Source organism: Panulirus ornatus, chromosome 15 (assembly GCF_036320965.1).
Source record: "Panulirus ornatus isolate Po-2019 chromosome 15, ASM3632096v1, whole genome shotgun sequence".
NCBI lineage: Eukaryota > Metazoa > Arthropoda > Malacostraca > Decapoda > Palinuridae > Panulirus > Panulirus ornatus.
The window spans coordinates 11,610,804-11,628,869 of NC_092238.1; the positions used below are offsets into that span (position 1 = coordinate 11,610,804).

An 18,066-nucleotide genomic window follows, 5' to 3' on the forward strand; every position below is an offset into this window, starting at 1 on the left:
AGGAAATAAGAACATAGATGAATAAAGTAATGCCATATTATTGTAAAATTTTTCTCCACTGTGTAGAGTAAATCTCTAGGGAGCGGGAAAAGTACAATAGGGATGCAGCTGGAGACCCCACAGTATTATTTTATAGAATTATGTGAAAATATATATTACATGTAATTCACACACACACACACACACACACACACACACACACACACACACACACACACACACTGGGAGAAAGCAAACTTTCTACATAGAAGAATATTCCAAAATGAGAGGCAACATGTCTTAGGAAAAGGACGTCAAGAGTAATGAATCTCTTAGATTTCTGTGTGAAAATAAGCTCTGTGTTAAACAAGGGAAGGCTGGGTGGATTTTTTGTATTTAGACTGCCCTGCATAAGAGGCTGATTAAGAAGCTAGATAACCAGGCAGAATTAAGAGGGAGACTGCTCCGATGGGTAGAAGATTATTTTAATGGAAGGGAACAAAGGACATATGTCAAGGAGCCTTCTTTAAATGGATGGAGGTTACCGGTGGAATGCTGCTGGGTTCTCTTCTAGAATTGTTACTCTTCTTAATCAGTGTGAATGACTCTGCCAGAAAGAATTGGCTTCCAACTGATTAAGTTTACAGATGATACAAAGGTCATGAGGGAAGAGAAAAGTGAGCAGAATTACATCAACATACAAGGGGACCTAGACTGACTCCAAAGTTGGTTTGAAATTTGGTTTATGAAATTCACCATAAGCAGATATATGTGCTGAGGAAGTGTGCCAACAAACCTCTTGAAATACTGTTCAAGATGTCATCGGAATAAGGGAAAGTGCCAAGTGAGTGGAAAAAGCCAATGTCACAACCATTGATAAGGAAGGACTACGGACAACTCTCCTTGATAAGTGTGGTCTGTATGGTACTGGAAGAGTTTATCAGAAACCAAATAGATGACTGTTTACAGAAGAGAAATTATGCAAGTGAGAGGCAGTGAGGTTTTAGAGAAAGGCCATGTTTTGCAAACCTCATAAGAGTGAGATTTTAGACAAAAGGGAAGGCTGGGTAGAGTACTATCATCTTGACTGCCAGAAAGTATTTAACAGTACCACATGGGAGGTTGATTAAGAAGCTGGAATACCGAGGACCATGGGAGAGACTCCTTGATTGGCTGAGACTTATCTTAGTGGGAGTGAATGAATGATACATAGGAGCTTTCTTTAAATGGTTGGAGATCTCCAGTGGAGTGCTCCAGGGTTCTGTTTTGGGACTGTTACTCTCCTTGATCTTTTGTGAATGACTTGCCCAAAGGATTGGACTCCTACCTGAATATGCATGCAGTTGATACAAAGGTTGTGAGCAAAGTGCATACTCTTAAAAGGGGCCCTAGATAGACTCCAAAGTTGATCTGATAAATTGTTGATAAAATTCAGCCTAAACAGATGTGTGGTAATGAGGATGGGACAGAGTGAGAGAAAACCTCACTCTGATTATTATGTACCCAGAAATAAGCTTTTTGATTTAGAGTGAGAGGGACTTGGTAGCTAACATCTGTCACCAACATCCTTTATTAGGAGAATAGTAAAGAAGACAAACAATCATTTGGGAAATGTAAGAATAGCTTTCAAGTATATGGCTAGTGAAATATTTAGCTAGCTGTTCATGTTCTTGGTAAGGCCAAAGCTAGAATATTCTTCTTAGATTTGGTCGCTATGAATAAAGAAGCACGAAGAGCTCTCCTGAGGAGGGCAACAAAGATGTTACCAGAATTAAGAGAATTAAATTACTGGGAAGGGCTACAGACACCTTAGAAGAGAGAAGAGTGAGAGGTGACCTGATCACAACCTTTAAGGTTTTAAAGTAGATCGATGACGTGAACAATGAACAGGTCTTTGAGAGATGGAGGAACAGTGCATCCAGAGGACTTAACATGAAATTATGCAAAAATTTAAAAAGACGAATATAAGTACTTTTATTGTATAAGAGCGGTGGATGAATGAAATGAAATGACTGAGGACAGAGTTAACGTAGATGGCATACTAGGGTTTAAGAAGTTATAAGACAATAGAGCATGTTCAAGAGATGGGGCTTCACGAGAGTAAGATTCCCTCCCCATTCAGTACAATTAGATAATCACACACACACACACACACACACTCACACACACACACACACACTTAGAGTGATGAGGATGGAATAGAGTGAAAGAAGGCCTCAGTATGATTATTATCTTGGTGGAAATAAGCTTCCGGATTCTCTGTAAGGAGGGCTTGGGAGTCAACAGCATCCCTAACTTGTTAGAGTCCCATAATGGAAATTAGTTAAGGAGACAAATTGTCTGCTGGCATGTATAGAATAGCTGTCAAGTACATTAAGACCTTTTATAATGGATGAAATATGTTATTAAGAGAGGTTTGTTTAGTGAAGAATTCTTTAAGGGGTAGTTCTAATGTGGTGCCTAAGGGGTGTATTTCTGACACTGACGCATTTTACTCTAGTAAGTGCTTATAATGGTCGTCTTCAGTAACAATAATGGCTCTGCAGGCATTATTTCAGTGTTTTATAGATAAAACAAAGACATTGTTTATATGTTATTTTTTATTTTTTTATTATACTTTGTCGCTGTCTCCTGCGTTTGCGAGGTAGCGCAAGGAAACAGACGAAAGAAATGGCCCAACCCCCCCCATACACATGTATATACATACGCCCACACACGCAAATATACATACCTACACAGCTTTCCATGGTTTACCCCAGACGCTTCACATGCCTTGATTCAATCCACTGACAGCACGTCAACCCCGGTATACCACATCGCTCCAATTCACTCTATTCCTTGCCCTCCTTTCACCCTCCTGCATGTTCAGGCCCCGATCACACAAAATCTTTTTCACTCCATCTTTCCACCTCCAATTTGGTCTCCCTCTTCTCCTTGTTCCCTCCACCTCCGACACATATATCCTCTTGGTCAATCTTTCCTCACTCATCCTCTCCATATGCCCAAACCACTTCAAAACACCCTCTTCTGCTCTCTCAACCACGCTCTTTTTATTTCCACACATCTCTCTTACCCTTACATTGCTCACTCGATCAAACCACCTCACACCACACATTGTCCTCAAACATCTCATTTCCAGCACATCCATCCTCCTGCGCACAACTCTATCCATAGCCCACGCCTCGCAACCATACAACATTGTTGGAACCACTAATCCTTCAAACATACCCATTTTTGCTTTCCGAGATAATGTTCTCGGCTTCCACACATTCTTCAAGGCCCCCAGGATTTTCGCCCCCTCCCCCACCCTATGATCCACCTCCGCTTCCATGGTTCCATCCGCTGCCAGATCCACTCCCAGATATCTAAAACACTTCACTTCCTCCAGTTTTTCTCCATTCAAACTCACCTCCCAATTGACTTGACCCTCAACCCTACTGTACCTAATAACCTTGCTCTTATTCACATTTACTCTTAACTTTCTTCTTCCACACACTTTTCCAAACTCAGTCACCAGCTTCTGCAGTTTCTCACATGAATCAGCCACCAGCGCTGTATCATCAGCGAACAACAACTGACTCACTTCCCAAGCTCTCTCATCCCCAACAGACTTCATACTTGCCCCTCTTTCCAAAACTCTTGCATTTACCTCCCTGACAACCCCATCCATAAACAAATTAAACAACCATGGAGACATCACACACCCCTTCCGCAAACCTACATTCACTGAGAACCATATATGTATATATATATATATGTATATATATATATATATATATATATATATATATATATATATATATATATATATATATATATATATGTGTGTGTATGTGCGTATGTGTGTGTATGTGCATATGTGTGTGTATGTGTGTGTGTGTGTATATGTATATATATATGTATATTATCCCTGGGGATAGGGGTGAAAGAATACTTCCCACGTATTCCTTGCGTGTCGTAGAAAGCGACTAGAGGGGACGGGAGCGGGGGGCCGGAAATCCTCCCCTCCTTGTATTAACTTTCTAAAATGGGAAACAGAAGAAGGAGTCACGCGGGGAGTGATCATCCTCCTCGAAGGCTCAGAGTGGGGTGCCTAAATGTGTGTGGATGTAACCAAGATGTGAAAAAAGGAGAGATAGGTAGTATGTTTGAGGAAAGGAACCTGGATGTTTTGGCTCTGAGTGAAACGAAGCTCAAGGGTAAAGGGGAAGAGTGGTTTGGAAATGTCTGGGGAGTGAAGTCAGGGGTTAGTGAGAGGACAAGAGCAAGGGAAGGAGTAGCAATACTCCTGAAACAGGAGTTGTGGGAGTATGTGATAGAATGTAAGAAAGTAAATTCTCGATTGATATGGGTAAAATTGAAAGTTGATGGAGAGAGGTGGGTGATTATTGGTGCATATGCACCTGGGCATGAGAAGAAAGATCATGAGAGGCAAGTGTTTTGGGAGCAGCTGAATGAGTGTGTTAGCGGTTTTGATGCACGAGACCAGGTTATAGTGATGGGTGATTTGAATGCAAAGGTGAGTAATGTGGCAGTTGAGGGAATAATTGGTATGCATGGGGTGTTCAGTGTTGTAAATGGAAATGGTGAAGAGCTTGTAGATTTATGTGCTGAAAAAGGACTGATGATTGGGAATACCTGGTTTAAAAAGCGAGATATACATAAGTATACTTATGTAAGTAGGAGAGATGGCCAGAGAGCGTTATTGGATTACGTGTTAATTGACAGGCGTGCGAAAGAGAGACTTTTGGATGTTAATGTGCTGAGAGGTGCAACTGGAGGGATGTCTGATCATTATCCTGTGGAGGCTAAGGTGAAGATTAGTATGGGTTTTCAGAAAAGAGGAGTGAATGTTGGGGTTAAGAGAGCGGTGAGAGTAAGTGAGCTTGGGAAGGAGACCTGTGTGGGGAAGTACCAGGAGAGACTGTGTACAGAATGGAAAAAGGTGAGAACAATAGAAGTAAGGGGAGTGGGGGAGGAATGGGATGTATTTAGGGAATCAGTGATGGATTGCGCAAAAGATGCTTGTGGCATGAGAAGAGTGGGAGGTGGGCTGTTTAGAAAGGGTAGTGAGTGGTGGGATGAAGAAGTAAGAGTATTAGTGAAAGAGAAGAGAGAGGCATTTGGACGATTTTTGCAGGGAAAAAATGCAATTGAGTGGGAGAAGTATAAAAGAAAGAGACAGGAGGTCAAGAGAAAGGTGCAAGAGGTGAAAAAAAGGGCAAATGAGAGTTGGGGTGAGAGACTATCAGTAAATTTTAGGGAGAATAAAAAGATGTTCTGGAAGGAGGTAAATAGGGTGCGTAAGACAAGGGAGCAAATGGGAACTTCAGTGAAGGGCGTAAATGGGGAGGTGATAACAAGTAGCGGTGATGTGAGAAGGAGATGGAATGAGTATTTTGAAGGTTTGTTGAATGTGTCTGATGACAGAGTGGCAGATATAGGGTGTTTTGGTCGAGGTGGTGTGCAAAGTGAGAGGGTTAGGGAAAATGATTTGGTAAACAGAGAAGAGGTAGTAAAAGCTTTGCGGAAGATGAAAGCCGGCAAGGCAGCAGGTTTGGATGGTACTGCAGTGGAATTTATTAAAAAAGGGGGTGACTGTATTGTTGACTGGTTGGTAAGGTTATTTAATGTATGTATGACTCATGGTGAGGTGCCTGAGGATTGGCGGAATGCGTGCATAGTGCCATTGTACAAAGGCAAAGGGGATAAGAGTGAGTGCTCAAATTACAGAGGTATAAGTTTGTTGAGTATTCCTGGTAAATTATATGGGAGGGTATTGATTGAGAGGGTGAAGGCATGTACAGAGCATCAGATTGGGGAAGAGCAGTGCGGTTTCAGAAGTGGTAGAGGATGTGTGGATCAGGTGTTTGCTTTGAAGAATGTATGTGAGAAATACTTAGAAAAGCAAATGGATTTGTATGTAGCATTTATGGATCTGGAGAAGGCATATGATAGAGTTGATAGAGATGCTCTGTGGAAGGTATTAAGAATATATGGTGTGGGAGGCAAGTTGTTAGAAGCAGTGAAAAGTTTTTATCGAGGATGTAAGGCATGTGTACGTGTAGGAAGAGAGGAAAGTGATTGGTTCTCAGTGAATGTAGGTTTGCGGCAGGGGTGTGTGATGTCTCCATGGTTGTTTAATTTGTTTATGGATGGGGTTGTTAGGGAGGTAAATGCAAGAGTCCTGGAAAGAGGGGCAAGTATGAAGTCTGTTGGGGATGAGAGAGCTTGGGAAGTGAGTCAGTTGTTGTTCGCTGATGATACAGCGCTGGTGGCTGATTCATGTGAGAAACTGCAGAAGCTGGTGACTGAGTTTGGTAAAGTGTGTGGAAGAAGAAAGTTAAGAGTAAATGTGAATAAGAGCAAGGTTATTAGGTACAGTAGGGGTGAGGGTCAAGTCAATTGGGAGGTGAGTTTGAATGGAGAAAAACTGGAGGAAGTGAAGTGTTTTAGATATCTGGGAGTGGATCTGTCAGCGGATGGAACCATGGAAGCGGAAGTGGCTCATAGGGTGGGGGAGGGGGCGAAAATTTTGGGAGCCTTGAAAAATGTGTGGAAGTCGAGAACATTATCTCGGAAAGTAAAAATGGGTATGTTTGAAGGAATAGTGGTTCCAACAATGTTGTATGGTTGCGAGGCGTGGGCTATGGATAGAGATGTGCGCAGGAGGATGGATGTGCTGGAAATGAGATGTTTGAGGACAATGTGTGGTGTGAGGTGGTTTGATCGAGTAAGTAACGTAAGGGTAAGAGAGATGTGTGGAAATAAAAAGAGCGTGGTTGAGAGAGCAGAAGAGGGTGTTTTGAAATGGTTTGGGCACATGGAGAGAATGAGTGAGGAAAGATTGTCCAAGAGGATATATGTGTCGGAGGTGGAGGGAACGAGGAGAAGAGGGAGACCAAATTGGAGGTGGAAAGATGGAGTGAAAAAGATTTTGTGTGATCGGGGCCTGAACATGCAGGAGGGTGAAAGGAGGGCAAGGAATAGAGTGAATTGGAGCGATGTGGTATACAGGGGTTGACGTGCTGTCAGTGGATTGAATCAAGGCATGTGAAGCGTCTGTGGTAAACCATGGAAAGCTGTGTAGGTATGTATATTTGCGTGTGTGGACGTGTGTATATACATGTGTATGGGGGGGGGGTTGGGCCATTTCTTTCGTCTGTTTCCTTGCGCTACCTCGCAAATGCGGGAGACAGCGACAAAGTATAAAAAAAAAAAAAAAAAAAAATATATATATATATATATATATATATATATTCTTTCTTTCATACTATTCGTCATTTCCCGCTTTAGCGAGGTAGCGTTAAGAACAGAGGACTGGGCCTTTGAGAGAATGTCCTCATCTGGCCCCCTTTCTCTGTTCCTTCTTTGGAAAAAAAAAAAAAATGCTCTGTGGTTGGGAAGGAGACTTGTGTGAGGAAGTACCAGGAGAGACTGAGTACAGAATGGAAAAAGGTGAGAACAATGGAAGTAAGGGGAGTGGGGGAGGAATGGGATGTATTTAGGGAATCAGTGATGGATTGTGCAGAAGATGCTTGTGGCATGAGAAGAGTGGGAGGTGGGTTAATTAGAAAGGGTAGTGAGTGGTGGGATGAAGAAGTAAGATTATTAGTGAAAGAGAAGAGAGAGGCATTTGGACGATTTTTGCAAGGAAAAATGCAATTGAGTGGGAGATGTATAAAAGAAAGAGACAGGAGGTCAAGAGAAAGGTGCAAGAGGTGAAAAAAAGGGCAAATGAGAGTTGGGGTGAGAGAGTATCATTAAATTTTAAGGAGAATAAAAATATGTTCTGGAAGGAGGTAAATAAAGTGCGTAAGACAAGGGAGCAAATGGGAACTTCAGTGAAGGGCGCAAATGGGGAGGTGATAACAAGTAGTGGTGATGTGAGAGGAGATGGAGTGAGTATTTTGAAGGTTTGTTGAATGTGTTTGATGATAGAGTGGCAGATATAGGGTGTTTGGTCGAGGTGGTGTGCAAGTGAGAGGGTTAGGGAAAATGATTTGGTAAACAGAGAAGAGGTAGTAAAAAGCTTTCGAGGAAAAAAAAACCGGGAAGGCAGCAGGGTTTTGGGGTGGTTTTTTTGCCGTGGAATTTTTTTAAAAAAGGGGGTTTTACTGTATTATTGACTGGTTGGTAAGGTTTTTTAATGTAAAAGTATGACTCTTGGTGGGTGCCGAAAGGGTTGGGGAATGCGGCTTTGGGCCATTTGGGGGGAAAAAAAAGGCCCTAAAGGGGGTAAGGGGGTGAGGGGGCTTAAATTACAGAGGTAAAGTTTTTGGTTTTAAATATTCCTGGAAAATTTTATGGGTTTTAGGGTTTTTGTTTTAGAGGGGAAGGCAAGTACAGTGGCCCTCAGATTGGGGAAGAGCAGTTTTGGTTTCAGAAGTGGTGAGGATGTGTGGGGCAGGGTTTTGCTTTTAAGAATGTTGTGAGAAAAAATTAGAAAAACAAAAGGATTTTTAAGTAGCATTTATGGGGGTCTGGAAAAAGGCATTTTGATTGGTTGATAGAGAAGCTTTGGGAAAGGGATTAAGAAATATGGTTTGGGAGCAAGTTGGTTTGAAGCATGAAAAATTTTTATCGAGGAGTAAGGCATGTGTACTGAAAGGGAAAAGAAAAAGGGAAAAAAATTTGGTTTTTCGTGAATGTTGGTTTGCGGCAGGGGGTTTGGGAAGTCTCCATGGTTGTTTAATTTTTTTTTATGGATTGGGGGTTTTTAGGGAGGGGAAAAGCAAGAGTTTTGGGAAAGAGGGGGAAGTAAAAGTAGTTTGGGGGTGAGAGGGGCTTGGGAAGTGAGTCAGTTGTTGTTCGCTGATGATACAGCGCTGGTTTCTGAATTAAGTGAGAAAACCGAAAAAAGCTGGTGAAATGAGTTTGGTAAAGTGTGTGAAAGAAAAAATAGTTTAAAAGGGAAAAAGTGAATAAAAGCAAGGTTATTAGGTAAAGTAGGTTTAGGGCAAATTTAATTGGGGGAAGGATTTTTAATGGAGGGGGAAAAGGGGGAAATAAAATGTTTTTTGATTCGGGGGTGATCGGGGAGCGGATGGAACCATGGAAGCGGAAGTGGAAACTAGGGTGGGGGAAAGGGGGGCGAAAATTTTGGGGGCCCTTTAAGAATGTGTTTGGGAATTTGAGAACATTTTCTCGGAAAAACAAAAATGGGTATGTTTGAGGAATAGTGGTTCAACAATGTTGTTTGGTTGGAGGGCGTGGGCTATGGATGAGTTGGTGTGCAGGAGGATGGATGTGCTGGAAATGTGATGTTTGAGGACAAGGTGTGGTGTGAGGTGGTTTGATCGAAGTAAGTAACTAAGGGTAAGAGAGAGGTGTGGAAATAAATAGAGCGTGGTAATGAGAAGGCAGAGGGGTGTTTTGAAGTGGTTGGGGCACATGGAGAGAATGTGTGAGGAAAGATTTGAGCAAGAGGATTATATGTGTCGGAGGTGGAGGGTACGAGAGAGAAAGTGGAGACCAAATTGGAGGTGGATAAGATGGAGTGTAAAAAGATTTGTGGTGATCGGGGCTGATCCTCGAATGCGGGTTTTGTTTTTGGAGGGTGCTTAGATTAAAATAGTAAACATTGTTGAATTAAGTAATGAGAGGGTCGAGTTTAAGGGTTTGAACAGGGTTTAGGGCATCTCCGTAAGGGAGGGTCGAGAGTATATATATAAGGGTAGCCAGCTCTTAGGTGAAAATAATTAGTCAGCTATGTAGGGTGATTAGGATAGGAGCAGGTCCCACTCAGTTAGGTGAGTAAGTAATCTTGTTGGAGTCAGGGGTGAAAGGACGGGCAAGGTATTTGGTTGAGTTGGTTGCTGATATATATATATTTTATATAATATATATATATATATATATATAGTATATATATATTTTTTTTTTTTGTTTTTTGCTTTGACGCTGTTTCCGCATGTGCGATGGTAGCGCAAGGATAACAGACGAAGAATTGGCCCCAACCCACCCCCAGACACTTGTTTTATACATACAGTCAACACACGCAAATATACATACCTACTCAGCTTTCCATGGTTTACCCCAGACGCTTCACATGCTTGATTCAATCACTGCAGCACGTTCAACCCCGGTATATACCACATCGCTCCAATTCACTCTATTCCTTGCCCTCCTTTCACCCTCTTCATGTTCAGGCCCGTTCACACAAATTTTTTCACACTTCCATTCCACCTCCAAGTTGGTCTCCCTTTCTCTTGTTCCCTCCACTTCCAGCACATAATCCTCTTGGTCAATCTTTCACTCACTTATATCTCTCATATGCCCAAACCACTTCAAAACACCCTCTTCTGCTCTCTCAACACGCTCTTTTTATTTACCACACATCTCTGTACCCTTACATTGCTCACTCGATCAAAAAACCTCCATCCACCACACATTGTCCTCAAACAATCTCATTTCCAGCTCACAGCACTATCTCCTGCGCACAATCTCTATAATAGCCCACGCTCTCGGCAACCATTACAAACTTGTTGGAACCACTAATCTTTCAAACATACCATTTTTGCTTTTCCGATGATAATCGTTCTCGGCTTCACACATTCTTCAAGGCCCCGGATTTTGCCCCCTTCCCCCACCCTATGAATCCACTCCGCCCTCCCGTCCCCACCATGGTTCATCCGCTGCCAGTCACTCCCAGATCTCCGCCTAAAACACTTCACTTCTCCAGTTTTCTCATTCAAACTACCTCCCAATTGACTTGACCCTAACCCTACTTGTACTAATAACTTGCTTTATTCACATTTACTCTTAACTTTCTTCTTCACACACTTTTCCAAAACTCAGTCCCCAGCTTTTCTTGCAGTTTCTCACATGTATCAGGCCACCAGCTGCTGTCGTACATCAGCGAACAACAACATGACTCACTTCCCCCCAAGACTCAATCCCAAAGACTTCATAATCGCCCTACTTTCCACAACTCTAGATTTACTCCTCGCACCAACCCCACTCCATAAACACATTAAACACCACTCCATGGAGACAATCACACACCCCTGCGCAAACCTACATTCATGAGAACCATATATGATATAAATAATATGTCTATATATATATATTATATATATATTTATATATATAGATATAGTATATATTATATATATATGTGTGGTATGTGAGTAAATGTGTGTGTATGTGAGATGGGTGTGTATGTGGTGTGTTCTGTGTCAATATGTATAATATATATGTTATATTATCCCTGGGGGATAGGGGTGAAAGAATACTTCCCACGTATTCCTTGCTGGAGTCGTAGAAAGCGGACTAGAGGGGGACGGGAGCGGGGGGCCGGAAATCCTCCCCTCCTTGTATTAACTTTCTAAAATGGCGCTCTCAGACGAAGGAGTCACGCGGGGAGTGATCATCTCTCCTCTGAAGGACTCAGAGTGGGGTGCCTAAATGTGTGTGGTATGTAACCAAGATGATGAAAAAAAGGATGAGATAGGTAGTAGGTTTTAGGAAAGGAACCTGGATGTTTTGGCTTGAGTGAAACGAAGCTCAAGAGGTAAAGGGGAAGATGTGTTTGGAACTGTCGTGGGGAGTGAAGTCAGGGTGTGTGAGAGGACAAGAGCAAGGGAAGGAGTAGCAATACTCCTTGAAAACAGGAGTTGTGGGAGTATGGTGAGTTAGAATGTAAGAAGATAAATATTCTCGATTGATATGGGTTAAATTTAAAGTTGATGGAGAGCAGGTGGGTGATTATTGGTGCATATGCTCCCTGGGCATGAGAAGGAAAGAAATCATGTGTAGGCAAGTGTTTTGGGAGCAGCTGAATGAGTGGGTTAGCGGTTTTGATGCACGAGACCAGGGTTATAGTGATGGGTGATTTGAATGCAAAGGTGAGTAATGTTGTCAGTCAGTTGAGGGAATATTGGTATGCATGGGGTTGTTCAGTGTAGTAAATGGAAATGGTGAAGTGTTGTAGATTTATGTGCTGAAAAAGGACTGTAATGATGGGAGTACCTGGTTTCAACAAGCAAGATATAACATAAGTATACTTTTTGTAAGTTGGAACGAGATGGCTCATTGATAGCGTTATTGGATACGTGTTAATTGACAAGTGCGTGCGCAAGAGAGACTTTTGGATGTTAATGTGCTGAGAGGTGCAATGGAGGATGTCGCTGATCAATTATCCTGGTTGGGGCTAAGGTGAGATTGTATGGGTTTTCAGAAAAGAGAGTGAAATGTAGCGGGTTATGGTTAAGAGAGGGTGAGAGATTGAGAGTAAGTGAGCTTGGAAGGCGAGACCTGTGTGGCGGTTAGTTCAGGATATGATGACTGTGCTACGATTGGATAATAGGTGAAGGAACCAATAGAAGTAAAGGGGAGTGGCGGGAGAATGGGATGTATTTAGGGACTCAGTGCTTGGATTGCGCAAAAGAGTGCTTGTGGCATGACGAAGAGTGGGAGAGTGAGGCTGTTTCGGAAGGGTTGTGTAGGTGGGATGAAGAAGTAAGAGTATTAGTGAAAGAGTCACGGAGAGAGGCATTTGGACTATTTGTGCAGAGGAAAAAAATGCAAAGTGGAGTGGGATGAGAAGTATAAAAGAAAGATGGACCGGAGTGGGCAAGAGAAAGAGTGCAAGGGTGTTAAAGTTAAGGGCAATGAGCGAGTTGCGGGTGAGAGACTATCAGTAAAATTTTAGGGAGAATAAAAGGATGCTTCTGGAAGGAGGTTAAATTAGGGTGGTTAAGAAAGGGAGTCAAATGGCATTCTGTGAAGGGCGGGTAATCGGGGAGGGTGGATAACAGTAGCGGTGATTGAGAATTTATTAAAAAAGGGGGGACTGTTTTTGTTGGGCTGGTTTGGGGAGGTTATTTTAATGTTTTTATGACTTTATGGTGAGGGTTTTCCTGAAAGGGTTGGCGGGAAAGCCGGGGCAATAGTGCCAAATTTTACAAGGCAAAGGGGATAAGAGTGAGTGCTTAAAAAAATTAAAAGGTTAAGTTTGTTGGTATTTCCCGGAAATTATTTGGGAGGGTAATTTATTGAGAGGGTGAAGGGATTTTACAGGCATCAATTTTGGGGAAAAAGCAGTGGGTTTCGGGAAGGGGGTTTTGAGGATGGTGGATAGGTTTTTTGCTTTTAAGAATTTGTGGAAATACTTAGAAAAGCAAAATTTGGGGTTGTATTTTTAGCATTTATGGATTTGGAAGGGAAGGGAATTTTGATAGAGTTGATAGAGTTTCTCTGTGGAAAGGGATATTTGAATATATGGTGTTGGGGGGCAGTTGTTTGAAGCAGTGGGAAAAATTTTTTTTTCGAGGAAGTAAGGCATTTTGTACGGGGTAGGAAAAAGGAGGAAAGTGATTGGTTTTTCGTTTAATGTAGGTTTTTGGGGGGGCTTTTGGGGGTTTAGGGTTTCCCTGGTTGTTTAATTTTTTTATGGAAGGGGGGTTTTTAGGGAGGTAAAAGGGAAGAGTTTTTGGGGAAAAAGGGGGGAAGGTTAAAGTTGGGTTTGGGGGTTTTAGAAGGGCTTGGAAAATGAGTTTGTTGTTCGCTGATGATACAGCCTGGGGGCTGATTCTTTTGGGGAAACGCAGAAAAAAGCTGGTTTACTGGTTTGGGAAAAATGTGTGGGAAAAAGAAAGTTAACGGTTTAAAAGTGAAAAAGGGGGCAAGGTTATTTTGGTTCAGTTGGGGTTTAGGGGTCAAATCAATTGGGAGGTGAGTTTTTAATGGAGAAAAAATGGAGGAAGTGAAAAAGTTTTAAAAAACCCGGGGTGGATTTTGGCAGCGGGTTTGGGAAACCCTGGGAAAGGGGGAAATGGATTATAGGGGGGGGGAAGGGGGGGCGAAAATTTTTGGGGGCCTTAAAAATGGGGTGGAAGTCGGAAAATTATCTCGGGGAAAAAAAAAATGGGTAGGTTTTTAAGGAATTTTTGGGGTTCCCAAAAATGTTTTTATGGTTTCGAGGGGTGGGCTAGGATTTGGTGTGCGCAAAGGGGGGTGGTTTTGCTGGAAAATGAGAAAGTTTTGGAAGGGGCAATGTGTGGTGTGAGGTGGTTTGATCGAGTTTCGTAACGTTTTAAGGGGAAAAGGAGGGGTGGAAATTTTAAAAAAGCGTGGTTTAAAAGAGCCCGAAGAGGGGTTTTTTTGAACTGGGTTTTTTCCCTGGGGAGAAATGAGTGAGGAAAGGGTGGCCAAAAGGATTTAAAGTGTGGAGGTTGGGGGGAAACGGGAGAAGAGGGGACCAAAATTTGGGGGGGGAAAGATGGAAATGAAAAAGATTTTGGTGAAACGGGGCCCGAAAAATGGGAGGAGGGTGAAAGGGGGGGCAAAGGAAAAAGAGTGTATTGGGGGCGATGTGGTATAACCCGGGTTGAAGGTTTCTGTCCCGTGGATTGAATCAAAAGGGAAAGTGAAGGGTTCTGGGGAAAAAATGGAAAACTGTGTAGGTAAAGGGATATTTGCTTTTGTGGGAAGTTGTAATTTAAAATGTGTAGGGGGGGGGGGGGCCCCATTTCTTTTCGTTGTTTTCCTTTCGCTTTCCTCGCAAACGGGAGACCGGACAAAAGAAAAAAAAAAAAAAACAAAAAATTATTTTAAAAATATTTTTATATATTATTCTTTGCTTTTTCTATTTTTCCCTTTTGCCCTTTCATGTACTTTTCCCCCAAAGGTCCTTTAAGAACTTTCTAAAACTTCCCCCCCCTTTCCCCTTTTTCTTTTAAAAAAAAAAATCTTCCCCGTGTTGGGGAAGGGGGCTTGTTGAGGTTAAAATTAACCAAAAAAGTTTCCCCTTTTTTGAGGCCGAAAAAGGGGAAAAATGGAAGTTTAAAGGGGGTGGGGGAGGAAAGGGGGTGTATTTAGGGAATCAGGAAAAAATTGGCAAAAGGGGGCCTTGTGGCATGAGAGAGTTGGGGGGTTTTTGGGGTTTTAAATAAAGGGAGTGATTTGGTGGGTTGAGGGTAAGATTATTAGTGAAAGAAAAGGGAGGCATTTGGACGTTTTTTTGAAAGGAAAATGAAATTTAAAGTGGGAAAAGTTTAAAAAAAAGGGGAAGGGAAAGGTCAAGAAAAAGGGTTTGCAAGAGGTAAAAAAAAAGGGCAAATGGGGTTTTTGGGGTGGGGGGATATTTTTTAAATTTTTAAGGGAGAAAAAAAAATTTTTTTGGAAGGAGGTAAATAAAGTCGTAAAACAAGGGAGAAAATTGGGAAAACTTCAGTGAAGGGGAAAAAAGGGGGAGGTGATAACAAGAAAGTGGTAAAGTGAAAAGGGGAGAGGGAAATTTTGGAGTATTTTAAAGGGTTTGTTAAATGTTTTTGATGAAGGTGGCGGGATTAGGGTTTTTTGGGGTTCGAGGGTGGTGTGAAAGGGAGAGGGTTAGGGAAAATATTTGGTAAAAAGTAAAGAGGTTTAGAAAAAGCTTTGGGGAAAAAGAGAAACCCGGAAAGGGCCAGAAAGGGTTTGGATGGTTTGCAGTGGGAATTTTTTAAAAAAGGGGGGGGTTGACTGTATTTTTTGGGCGGTTTGGGTTAAGGTTATTTAATTTGTATGACTATGGTGGGGGTTCCCTGGGGGGTTTTGGGGGAAAAATGCTTTGAAATAGTGCCATTGTAAAAAGGGCCAAAAAGGGGATAAGAGTGAGGTTTAAATTACGGAGGTATAATTTTTGTTGAGTTTTCCCTGGTAAATTATATGGGGGGGGTTTTGATTAGAGGGTGAAGGCATGTAAAAGGCATCAGTTTGGGGGAAGAGCAGTTTTTGGGTTTCGGGAAATTTTGGAAAGAGGTTGTGTGGATCAGGTTTTTTGGCTTTGACGAATGTATGTGAAAAAATTACTTAGAAAGCAAATGGATTTGTATGTGAAATTTAGGGGTCTGGAGAAGGCATTTTGATAGAGTTGATAGAGATGCTTTGGGAAGGTATTAAAAAAATATGGGGTGGGAGGCAAGTTGTTAGAAAAACAGTGAAAAAATTTTTATGAGGGGTAAGGCTTGTAGTACCCTTTGGGGGAAAAGGGAAATGATTGGTTCTCAGTGAATTTTAGGTTTTCGGTAGGGGGGTTTGATGTCTACCCTGGTTTTTTAATTTGTTTATGGATGGGGTTGTTAGGGGGGTAAATGCAAGAAATTTTGGAAAGGGGGGGCCCAAATATTTAAGTTGGTTTTGGGGGTGGAGGGGGCTTGGAAGTGGTCGTTGTTTTTTCCCCTGTGGATACAGCGGGTGGTTGGGGATTCTTTTGAGAAACTGCAGAAGCTGGTGGGGGGTTTGGTAAGTGTGTGGAAAAAAAGAAAGTTAAGAGGGAAATGTGAATAAAAGCAAAGGGTTTTTAGGTACCCGTAGGGTTTAGGGGTCAAGGGCAATTGGGAGGTAAATTTGAATGGGGGAAAAAATGGGGAAGTAAGTTTTTTAGAAAATTTTGGGGAGTGGATTGCAGCGGATGGAAAACCCTGGGGAAACGGAAGTGGTCTTTGGGGGGGTTTTTGGGGGGGGAAAATTTTGGGAGCCCTTTAAAAAGGGGTGGAAGGCGAGAAAAATTATCCGAAAGCAAAAAAAGGGTTTTGTTTGAAGGAATGTTTGGTTTTCCAAAAAAATGTTTTATTTGGTTTTCGAGGCGGGGGGAAAGGATAGAGTTGTTGCAGGAAGGGTGGTTTTGCGGGGAAAAAAAAGATGTTTTAGGACCTTTTGTTTGGTGTGAGGTGGGGTTTTATGGTAAGTAATAAAGGGGAAGAGAGAGGGGGGGAAATAAAAAAGAGCGGGGGTTGAGAGAGCGGGAAAAGGGGTTTTTGAAATGGTTTTGGGCACATGGAGAGAATGAGTGGGAAAGATTGACCAAAAGGATTTTATTTTTGGCGGAGGGGGAGGGGGAAAGAGGGGAAGGGGGAAACCAAAATTTGGGGGTGGAAAAATGGGGTGAAAAGGGTTTTTGTGTGATCGGGCCCCGAAATGCGGGGGGGTGAAAGGGGGCAAGGAATTGGGTGAATTTTGGGGGATATATCCTCTTGGTCAATCTTTCCTCACTCATCCTCTCCATATGCCCAAACCACTTCAAAACACCCTCTTCTGCTCTCTCAACCACGCTCTTTTTATTTCCACACATCTCTCTTACCCTTACATTGCTCACTCGATCAAACCACCTCACACCACACATTGTCCTCAAACATCTCATTTCCAGCACATCCATCCTCCTGCGCACAACTCTATCCATAGCCCACGCCTCGCAACCATACAACATTGTTGGAACCACTAATCCTTCAAACATACCCATTTTTGCTTTCCGAGATAATGTTCTCGGCTTCCACACATTCTTCAAGGCCCCCAGGATTTTCGCCCCCTCCCCCACCCTATGATCCACCTCCGCTTCCATGGTTCCATCCGCTGCCAGATCCACTCCCAGATATCTAAAACACTTCACTTCCTCCAGTTTTTCTCCATTCAAACTCACCTCCCAATTGACTTGACCCTCAACCCTACTGTACCTAATAACCTTGCTCTTATTCACATTTACTCTTAACTTTCTTCTTCCACACACTTTTCCAAACTCAGTCACCAGCTTCTGCAGTTTCTCACATGAATCAGCCACCAGCGCTGTATCATCAGCGAACAACAACTGACTCACTTCCCAAGCTCTCTCATCCCCAACAGACTTCATACTTGCCCCTCTTTCCAAAACTCTTGCATTTACCTCCCTGACAACCCCATCCATAAACAAATTAAACAACCATGGAGACATCACACACCCCTGCCGCAAACCTACATTCACTGAGAACCATATATGTATATATATATATATGTATATATATATATATATATATATATATATATATATATATATATATATATATATATATATATGTGTGTGTATGTGCGTATGTGTGTGTATGTGCATATGTGTGTGTATGTGTGTGTGTGTGTATATGTATATATATATGTATATTATCCCTGGGGATAGGGGTGAAAGAATACTTCCCACGTATTCCTTGCGTGTCGTAGAAAGCGACTAGAGGGGACGGGAGCGGGGGGCCGGAAATCCTCCCCTCCTTGTATTAACTTTCTAAAATGGGAAACAGAAGAAGGAGTCACGCGGGGAGTGATCATCCTCCTCGAAGGCTCAGAGTGGGGTGCCTAAAT

General features: G+C 42.3%; 1 protein-coding gene across 24 annotated transcripts in view; it reads left to right on the forward strand.

The window, feature by feature from the left end:
• LOC139753727 (uncharacterized) overlaps positions 1-18,066 on the forward strand; it is a 1,039,260-nt gene that overhangs the window by 763,726 nt on the left and 257,468 nt on the right. The gene's annotated exons all lie outside the window — the stretch shown is intronic.